The sequence below is a fragment of the Lonchura striata genome, chromosome 24 (assembly GCF_046129695.1).
Source record: "Lonchura striata isolate bLonStr1 chromosome 24, bLonStr1.mat, whole genome shotgun sequence".
Classification (NCBI taxonomy): domain Eukaryota; kingdom Metazoa; phylum Chordata; class Aves; order Passeriformes; family Estrildidae; genus Lonchura; species Lonchura striata.
In genome coordinates, this window is record NC_134626.1 from 6,605,271 (window position 1) to 6,615,597 (window position 10,327).

Here is a 10,327-nt window from a genome sequence, read left to right on the forward strand (position 1 = left end):
TCACACACAGGGGCTTTAAAGGCAGAGCTGTTTGCTAAACACAGCAAAACAATATGGAAGGTATTTTCCCTCTCTCAGGTGGAACAAAGGAGTTTCATCACAGACAGACACCTGGTCTGGCCACAGAGACACAACCTAAAATGCCTCGAACATTCCAGCAGTCCACATTCCACAGCTAACCCCATTTTGCAGGTAAAGGAACAAAAGCCACAAGAAGCTGGGGTTAAGAGCAGCACTAGGATTCAGGGAGCAGAGGTTTGCAGCTCCCTGTCCCGAGCTGTTTCTTCTCCAGAGCTCAGAGGGATGTGCAGACAGCTGGAAACAGATGGGATCTGACAATAAACACGGGAAGGGACTTTTTACCAGAGCCTGGGGTGTCAGGACAAGGGAGAATGGCTTCCCACTGAGAGACGGGAGGTTCAGATGGGATAGGGGGAAGAAATCCTTCCCTGGGAGGGTGGGCAGGCCCTGACACAGATCCCCAGAGCGGCTGTGGCTGCTCCTGGATCCCTGGAAGTGTCCAGGGTCAGGCTGGACAGGACTTGGAACCACCTGGGATAATGGGAGGTGTCCCTGCCTATGGCAGGGGTGGCACTGGGTGGGCTTTAAGGTCCCTCCAAACCCAAACCATTCCATGATTCTTTGCTGCCCTAATCAAAATCTCAAAAGGTGATGGGAAGGGTGATATTCCTGAAAAGCAAACAGCGTGTCTTGACCCCCACAGAGGTGCTGGAGTGTGTGCAGTCCAAAGGTGCTGGAAAACATGTCTGGGCTTTTTTAGCAGAAAATGTGAATTAGGAAGGGCAGACACCCACCAGCCCCTGCAAATTTCAGACTGTGGAGCTCACACTGTGCTGTACAATGGGGATGGAGAGAAGAATCTACAAGCATAAAGGTCCACAGTGATGTTGGTGTGGGCAAAGGGCAGTGCCAGAAGCTGGGAAAGAGGGAAACATCAGCTTCACCATGGGACTGACCTTGCAGCATCCCAATTCCTTGCTCAGAACCCCGGGGAGCCGGCGTGAGCTTGGTGCTTTGCAGACAGTCAGCACCCCTGGGATTCCCTGTCAGTGGAGCTGGGAGCTGCTCTCCTGGAGCTCCACTCCTGCTGAACACACTGCACACAACCAGGGAATGTCCTGAGCTGGAAGGGACCCACAAGGATCAGAGTCCAACCCCTGGCCCTGCACACACACCCCAACAATCCCAGCCTGTCCAAAGGCTCCTGGAGCTCTGGCAGCCTCAGGGTCAGGACCATTCCCTGGGCAGTGCCCAGCACCCTCTGGGGAAGAACCTTTCCTGATCTCCAGCCCAAACCCCCCTGGCCCAGCTCCAGCCTTTCCCTGGGTCCTGTCCCTGGACACAGAGAGCAGAAATCGGAGCTTCCCCTCCACATTTGCCCCCCAAAAACCAGCACCTCAGTGGGGGAAAATCTCAACCAGTTCCCAGCAAACAGCAGGCAATGAGCAACAGAGGATTGCCTGAAATCTTTGAGGGGGTAGAGCAGATGGGAAGGGACGGGTCTGAGGTGCAGACCAGCCCTGGGTGGTGGCAGTGCAACCCTGTTATTACAGAACTGGAAAGATTGCTCTGCGTGCCCTTGGAGCCCAGGCGTGAAAGGTGGGAGAAACAGGACTAAATCCACAGAGAATCTGGGCACAGAGAGGTGTGAGGGGCCGGGAACAGCACCCACAAACCACCAGGCAAACCCCAACCACAACTGAGCCTGGACCAGAAAATACAACCCAGGGATTCCATTTGGAACAGATTTCCTGAGCCTGACCCACCCAACGGGCTGCAGGAGGATTTGCTGCAGTTTCCACTGATTTGAGCAGAATAAATAAGAGCATTTGTTCTTGTTTTGTACAGGATTTTCTTATTCCTCAGCTAATTGGAAAGGCAAAGCATGGAGAAGCAGAAGCACTGGATATTGGGGATGAGGAGAGCAGGAGTTATCCTGCCATCCTTTGTGCCACGCCTCAAGCATGGGTGTTTAGGGAGGCTTAAACATCAAATACTAAGAAAGACACAACAAAAAAGCGCAGTCAAATCCATATTATGTTCATCAGCAAAAAAAAAATTCAGGGAAATTGTGCAAGTTTCCAGTTCATCTGTGCCATTGATGACAAAATGAGCTCCCCAGTATGTTCCTTTGTTACCATCCTGTCACCACAACAATCACCATTAACTGGCACCATTCTGAGCAGGAGAAGGGGGAAAATCCCTGCTCATCACACATTATGGAACCCCAGGATCTCAAAGCACCCAGGAGTCCTGCTCAGAGCAGGCTACAGAATCCCCTGTGCCCAACGAGTCTGTGTCTGCAGAAACCCAAAAGCCTGGGAGCTTTCAGGAATTCCCAGCAGCTGTTGAGACTGGGAAAGGAAACGCCTGGCCCAAAACCAGCTCTGGGAAGAGCAGCAGGGATTAAAGGCTGCTGCTCAGAGGAACTGAATGCAGGAATTCCACAGTGGTGCTGCTTCCGAGGGAGCTGCACCTGGTTCTCTCCTTCCAGGTGTTTTGGGCAGCTGGCAAAAGGCTCTGGTGTGCATCCAGCAGCAGGGACAAGAAAAGCCAGAGATTCCCACAGCCAGCCCCTTCCCTGGAAGCTCAGTGTGTGGATAACAGCACCCAAAGGGTTCATGAGTCTCTTTTAAAGCACAAATAAATCACACTGCAGGCTCTCCAGAGTGACAAAAAAACCAGCTGGAATGATTAATCCATGTCCCAGATTCCCTGATGCGAGAAGTCTGGGGATGGACAGTTCTTCCCAGAGCCACCCAGACTTCACAGTGAGATTCTGACATTTCTGAGCTGCTTTTCATCCAGAAAACCCCATCCAGAAAATCACTCCTGAAAGCAGAGATCTTTCTACCCAGAAAACCCCAAATCACTCCTCAAACCAGAGATCTTTCTATCCAGAAAATCCCAAATCACTCCTGAAACCAGAGATCTTTCTACCCATAAAACCCCAAATCACTCCTGAAACCAGAGATCTTTCTACCCAGAAAACCCCACATCATTCCTCAAACCAGAGATTAACTTCTGCCCACTGAAACCTAATGGGAGTCAAAATCATGGAATGGTTTGGGTTAGAAAGGACCTTAAAGCTCATCCCATTCCCTGCCATGCACAGGGACACCTTCTACACTTACTCCAAGCCCCATCCAACTTGGCCTGGAAAGAGAAGTTCCAAATAAATAAAAGCACCTCTGCCAACTTACCTTAAGCCTCCAAAACCCCAAATTATGATAAAACTGGCACAGGTACAAGACAAAATGAGGCAGAGAAATGCTTCCAAAGGAGTCTGGAACCCAGGGAGAGATGCAATGCATCAGAATTGCCAATTGCTGGTGCCTGAACTGCATCCACATTTCCCATGGGGGGAAAAAGAGGATCCTCAGTCACAGGTGTTGCAGTGGGAGTTCAGCAAGCGAAGATAAATATTTAAAGACTGCCATAGAAATGGGGGAGAGAACACAGTCCAGAGCAGCTCCTGAAACAGCTAATTCCTGATGGGAAGAGCCCCGATTCCTGCAGGTTGCTCGACATGAGCCACGGTTTTCACGTGGATGTGTCACCCCTGCTCTGCTTTGATCCAGCAACACAGGCAAGTTCAAAAGGAATTCTGACCTGGATTTCCCAACTCCATCACAAGCTGTGCCGGCTGCTCCTGGCAGCACAGCCTGGATGCTGCTGGGGACAGCCTGAGGAGAAGCCAGCAGCACCACTCAGTGCAGGAAATGTGCTCTGGAGGGAGCCCCTACCTGGAGAAACACCCCTGGAGCACATCAGCACTTCCCAGAAGCCTCTTCCCAGCTTTTATCTGGATTTGGGCCAAACCTGAACCTGGCTCCAGCTCCAACACCTTAAGTCCTCACAGCCATCTCCAGGTAATGCTGCCTTTTCCATGTCAAAGCCCAAAGTCTACCCACCTCCAGCCTTAGGAAAATCCTGACTGGATGTTTTTCAACAAAGCCTGCCCTGTCGGAACACAGAGGGAAAAATCACTTCCCTTGGAGGCGCAGCTCTGTTTACACAGAGAGTGGGAAGCCTTTTCCAGCAGCCCTCACTCACATCCTGTGGAAGTGGCTGGGATGGAAGCAGGCTGTGTCTAAACCCAGCGCCTCCTGGAAGCCCTGGGAACAGAACTGCACGGATCTGGGAATGCACAGCCAGACCATCCCCAAGATGGAAATGCACAGCCAGACCATCCCCAAGGTGGGAATGAACAGCCAGACCATCCCCAAGGTGGGAATGAACAGCCAGACCATCCCCAAGGTGGGAATGCACAGCCAGACCATTCCCAAACTAGGAATGCACAGCCAGACCATCCCCAAACTGGGAATGCACAGCCACACCATTCCCAAGCTGGGAATGCACAGCCACACCATTCCTGAACTGGGAATGCACAGCCACACCATCCCCAAGGTGGGAATGCACAGCCAGACCATCCCCAAACTGAGAATGCACAGCCAGACCATCCCCAAGGTGGGAATGCACAGCCACACCATTCCCAAGGTGGGAATGCACAGCCACACCATTCCTGAACTGGGAATGCACAGCCACATCATTCCTGAGCTGGGAATGCACAGCCACACCATTCACAAACTGAGAATGCACAGCCAGACCATCCCCAAGCTGGAAAGGCACAGCCAGACCATCCCCGCGCTCCCACTCCAAACCTGTCACTCCTGGCAGATGTGCAGACTGCTGCATGCATTGCATTTCCTGAGATTAAGGACGGGATGAGGAGCACATCCCAACACCTCTGCAGAAGGTGCCCGACGCAGTGGCTGCAATCCCCAAATCACAGGTCACCCACGTTCAGCAGTGGGAATGAACCAACCCCACCTTCATTCCAAGCCCAGGCAGGGCAGCAGCACGTGTACTGCAGGTGAGCTCCCCTCAGGGCTGCACCAGCAGCCAAACTCTGGGAAAAACGGAGTCCCAGGGAATAAAGGCTGGAGGAAACTCCAATTGAAACTGAAAATCGTATATGCTGCGTGTTGATAAAATGATTAAATTGTCCAGAGCCTTTCTGAATCCAAGAGCTTCACCTGCCACCCTGGAAAAGCAACGCTGCCTGGGTGGAGTCACCTGTCAGGGAACACAGCAGGAAAAATACACACAAACATCCCTGCCACGCCAAAACAACCACGGGATGTGGCTCTGCCGCCGCCCGAGCACGGAGACACGAACTCCTGCAGAACAGCGTGGAGCCCAACACCAGGGAACAACACCTGTGCAAGGCAGGCACCACCCTGCCCTGCAAAAAGTGTCCACATCACCCCACGCTCAGAATGTACAGCCAGACCATTCCCGAGCTGGGAATGCACAGCCAGATCATCCCCAAACTGGGAATGTACAGCCAGACCATTCCCGAGCTGGGAATGCACAGCCAGGCCATCCCTGAGCTGGGAATGCACAGCCACACCATTCCTGAACTGGGAATGCACAGCCAGACCATTCCTGAACTGGGAATGCACAGCCACACCATTCCTGAACTGGGAACGTACAGCCAGACCATTCCTGAGCTGGGAATGCACAGGCTTGGAGGGACCTGGGATAGGGGAAAGTGCCCCTGCCCATGGCAGGGATGGTCTGCAAAGCCCTTCCAACCCAAACCCTTCTCGATTCTATGAAACAGCTGCAATTCTGCCCAAGATTTTGCTCTTTTCTCTCCCATTTGTAACACCAAGGAAATACCAAGCCTAGGCGGACATAACCTGAGGGAAAAATCACGGTTTTCAGCCTTTCTTTGGCATCAGCATAAGGAAAAGGAAGGAGAGATGGTAGTGGGAACACCCAGGGCTGTGGGAATGAGGAAACCTCTCACTCTGGCACTCGTTCTCCAGAAAGGCCAAGCCTCGGCTGCGTGGCTATGTCGCGATATAAAGCACTTTGTCAGGACACCGCGGCACCGCCCCCGAGCCGCGGCTTCCCTGGGAGGCTCCGCTCCTGAAGGACAGGTGGGGAAAGGTCCCTTCCCATCCAGGGCGGGGGTTGAGGTCAGCAGCTCCTCCGCGGGAATTCACCGCAATTCCCGATCCTTCCAGCCACGGGGAAGAGTTCCAGCTGCTGACCCGAGCCGGCTCCCAGGGATGATTAAAGCCAGCCGAGCACAAACCACATTCCCGGCGATCCCGGGGTTATCTCCCATTCCCCGCTCCCCTTTTGTTCCTGCTCCGAGCATTCCCTGGAGTTCGGGTCATGAACAGCGAGCCACCCCAGCCCTGCTCCCGCTCCTCCTAAAAGATTCCCGGCCCCAGTGACGGGGAAAGGCGAGTGGAAAAGCCGAGAGGCTGGGAAGGATGAGATAATGCAGCTCCTGCAGCGCTGCTCAGCCCAGCCCAGCCCCGCCGTGACAAGCACACCGCCCCAAATCAATCCCGAACCGCGCTCCCAAAGCCCCGAGCGGACACCGGCAGCGGAGACAATGGGAGCGACACCCCAAATTCGCCGGGGGTGCCGGGCTGGGCAGCTCGATCCCGCTCCGAGAGCGGGGCACGGACACGCACCCGGCGGCTTCAAGCGGGGACCGAGCCTCACCTTTGTTTTCACACGAACACAACGCGAGCTGAGGTTTTGGGGGGGCACCCACAGCCATGTCTGATCCCCCCTCTAAAAAACATACTTGCCCCCAAAAAACCATATCCCCCCCCACACACAAGCTGTTTCCTCCCCGACGAGCCATGCTCTCCCCCTAAAAGCCAAATTTCTCCCCAAAAAAAGCCATTTCCCCCCACCACCGGCACTGCCAGCCTGCGCCTTGGCACTGCCCTATGCCAGCACTGAATTTTGGGATAACAGGGCTTTTAGGGGGAAAATTGAGCTTTATTTTTTTTCCTTTTTTTTTTTTTGGGGGGGGGGGGCGGATATGTTTTTTTGGGGGGAAGGATGGAGTCTGGGGGACAAACCTGGCTTTTAGAAGGGAAACATGGCATTTGAGGGAAAACATGGCTTTTAGGGAGGAAAATAGAGGTCTTAGGAGAAAAATGTGTTTCTTTTGGGGGAAACACGAGGTTTTCTGGGGAAGCACGGCTTTTAGGGAGAACATATGGCTTTTCTGGGGAAACATGAGGTTTTTGGGGAAATGTCCTTTTTGGGGGGAAACATATATTTTAGGGAGGAAGCACAGCATATCGTGGAAGAAACATTGCTTTCGGGATGGGGGAAAGCTTGGCTTTTTGGGAAGGAAACACGGCTTTCAGCGGGGAAATACGGCTTTTTTAGAGGGCAACCCGGTTTTTAGGGGGGCAGGCTTCGCTTTCTCCCCGCCCTGAGGGAGCCCCGGGGCTGCCAGAGCTGGGAAGGGGCTTCCCCTTCCCAGAAGGGGCTGCAGCCCCCCGTGGGCTCTGCCCTCCGCAGCCACCCCCAAAACGCTGTGAGGGACTGGCACAGGGGCTGGCACAGGGGCTCCCCTTACCCTCCACCCTCAAATGTGGTTCCCCTCCACACCAGGCCTGTCCCGCCCCGAGGGGCCCGTCCCGCCGCCCCGCTCCCCGGAAAAGGGCCTCGCCCGGGGAAGGCAAACCGCGGGGCCGCTCTCACCTGCCGCCGGGCCGGGCCGGGCCGGGCCCTCAGGGCTGCGGGCGGCGGGGCCGCTGCGTCGCCCCGGTGACGGCTCCGACCAGCGCCGCCATCTTCCCTCCCCGCCCTCCCGCCGCTGCCCCGGCCGCGCCGGCCGCGCACTGCGCAGGCGCGGGACCGCCCTCGACATCACGTGACATAGGGCGGGCGTGGAGTGTCCTTATGGTGCCGCCATGATGGGAAGGTCAAGTGTTCGCTTGGCGGCGCAGCGCGGGGAGCGCCGTGTTTGGCTGGTCCCGCCGCCATCTTGGGACGGTCCTAGTGCCGTGGTGGGCGAGGCGGGCGGGCGAGGCCGCCATGTTGGGGAGGGCGGCGCTGAGGCGGAGATGCCGGGGCGGCTCCCGCTCCTTGTCCCGTTCCTTGTCCCGTTCTCTCCCGCTCTCTCCCGGTGTCCCGCCCTCTTCCGCAGCCCCGGGAGGCGCGGCTGGGCCACGGGGACCCGCTCTGCCCGCAGGCAGCCCCGCCGTGTCCCTGCGTGCCCCTCAGAGGCGGGGAGCGCCTGAGGGCTCGGCAGGGAGGCGGGATGTGGCCGTGCCCTCAGGGCTGCCCCTCTCCCCACGGCGGTGAGGAAGGGAGGGAGCGGAGCCCATTCCATGGGGGAGCAGCCCTGCGCGGGGCTGTGTCTTGGCATCGCGTCCCGCCGGTGGGACATTATTCTCCAGGGAAAAGGTGATCGCTGCCACCCTGCGTGTCCCACAGAGCCGCATCCCGCATGGAGGAGCCCGCGCGGCATCCCGGCCCCAGGGCGGCTCCAGGAGCCCGTGGGGAGCCGGGATCCACGGCGAGGAGCCCTGGGATGGCCCGGGGGATCTGTGCAGGGCTGGGATAGCCCGGGAGGAGCTGAGGGATGTCCCTGTGCAGGGCTGGGATAGCCCGGGAAGAACCTTGGGATGTCCCTGTGCAGGGCTGGGATAGCCCGGGAGGAACCTTGGGATGTCCCTGTGCAGGGCTGGGATAGCCCGGGAGGAACCTTGGGATGTTCCTGTGCAGGGCTGGGATAGCCCGGGAGGAGCCCTGGGATGTCCCGGGGGATCTGTGCAGGGCTGGGATAACCCGGGAGGAGCCAAGGAATGTCCCTGTGCAGGGCTGGGATAACCCAGGAGGAACCTTGGGATGTCCCTGTGCAGGGCTGGGATAACCCGGGAGGAGCTATGGGATGTGTCCCAGGTGTCCTGTGCAGGGCTGGAATAAACCAGGAGGAGCTATGGGATGTCCCGGGTGCTCTATGCCGGGATGGGATAACCCGAGAGGAGCCGTGGATATCCCTGGCAGGGTTGGGATAACCTGGGTGCAGCCCTGGGATGTCCCGGGGGATCTGTGCAGGGCTGGGATAACCCGGGAGGAGCCAAGGAATGTCCCAGATGTCCTGTGCAGGGCTGGGATAACACGGGAGGAGCTGTGGGATATCCCAGGTGTCCTGTGCACGGCTGGGATAACACGGGAGGATCTGTGGGTGTCCCTGTGCAGGGCTGGGATAACCTGGTCACACATGTGGGTTTTGTCTCCTGTGGGATTCCAGAGCTTCCCTCTGGCTGCCCTGGCACCCTGGCAGGGGTCAGGAACCCCCCTGGACAGAGCCCCCAGAGACACTGGCTGTGATCTCTGGCCATGGAAAAGAGTTTTCAACCTTACAGGATCAATTACCAGCTCTGAGTGTTTGATATCAGTAATAATTGTGGCACGGGTGCAAAAGTAAAATTTTAGATGAGGGGTCCAAAGGGGACAAGATGGAGGAAATTGGGTGTGCCTTGTCCTTTTTCTCCTTCTTCATGCCCTCCATGTTTCACTGTGGTGTTGGCATTTTTCTGTTGGTTTAGGCTGGGGACACACTGTTCAAGATAAATTATAAATATTGGCCCATTATTGTAAATATGGCACACGTAGTTTCTAATATATAATGTTTGTGATGTCCCACTAAAAAAAGAGCCCCACACCTATGGCAGGGCAGCAGAACATGTTAGAGATAAGCAAGAATAAACAACCTTAACAACCAACACAGACAAATTATGGCTTCTTCTTTAGCAACGGGACAAAAAAACAGAGACTTCCTACAATCTCAGAATCACCAATACCACAAATTCCAACGGTCTCCTTCCAGGTGAGCCCCCTTTTTGTGTGCCACAGCCATCAGTGCCTCATTCCCAACAGATCCCGCTTGGTTTTTTTGGGCTGCTCGGGCTCAGGCATGGCTGGGAAGGGGATTTTTTACAGCAGGATGGAAGGAAACGTCCCAGGGAGCGCCGCTGGAACACTGGAAGGGATGAAGCCAACCGTGCCAGGCTCTGGCTGCTGGAAAACTCAGCTCCTGTTGCTTCTGGGAAAACGCCAGAGGATGAGCAGGAACAGCTCCAGCCTGCTGCAGCTTCTCCTGGTGGGGGGAAACGCCGAGTCCCGCCCCGCTGAGCTGCCAAAAATGCACAAATCCAAGGATTTAATGCCCATGGAGCACTGCACAACCCCCAGACCCCCTCCAACAGTTCCACCTTGGATAAACATCCCCCCAAAATCCACCTGCGGCCTGTCCGGAGGTTCCCTGCCCAAATTTTGGGCTTGGCAGAGGAACGGGAGACTCAGGGTCGGGGCAGACCGCAGGGATAAGGATTTGTTTTAGCTGGAGGATTATTGGGATATTTTTAGGAGTCAGTCGCCATCTGCCGGCAAACTCTGGCTCTTAGGTGGGAATTTGGGGAAAAATTCGGATTTTAAGGGTTCTCCCACTCCCTGTGTGAACCCT

The 10,327-nt window shown here is 55.9% G+C and overlaps 1 protein-coding gene across 1 annotated transcript in view; it reads right to left on the minus strand.

The window, feature by feature from the left end:
* FBXO42 (F-box protein 42) overlaps positions 1-7,639 on the minus strand; it is a 51,109-nt gene extending 43,470 nt beyond the window's left edge. The window contains exon 1 of the mRNA XM_021537918.2: positions 7,555-7,639. The gene's annotated coding sequence lies outside the window, so the exon portion shown is untranslated. The remainder of the gene's footprint in view (positions 1-7,554) is intronic.
* Positions 7,640-10,327: the final 2,688 nt, after the last annotated feature.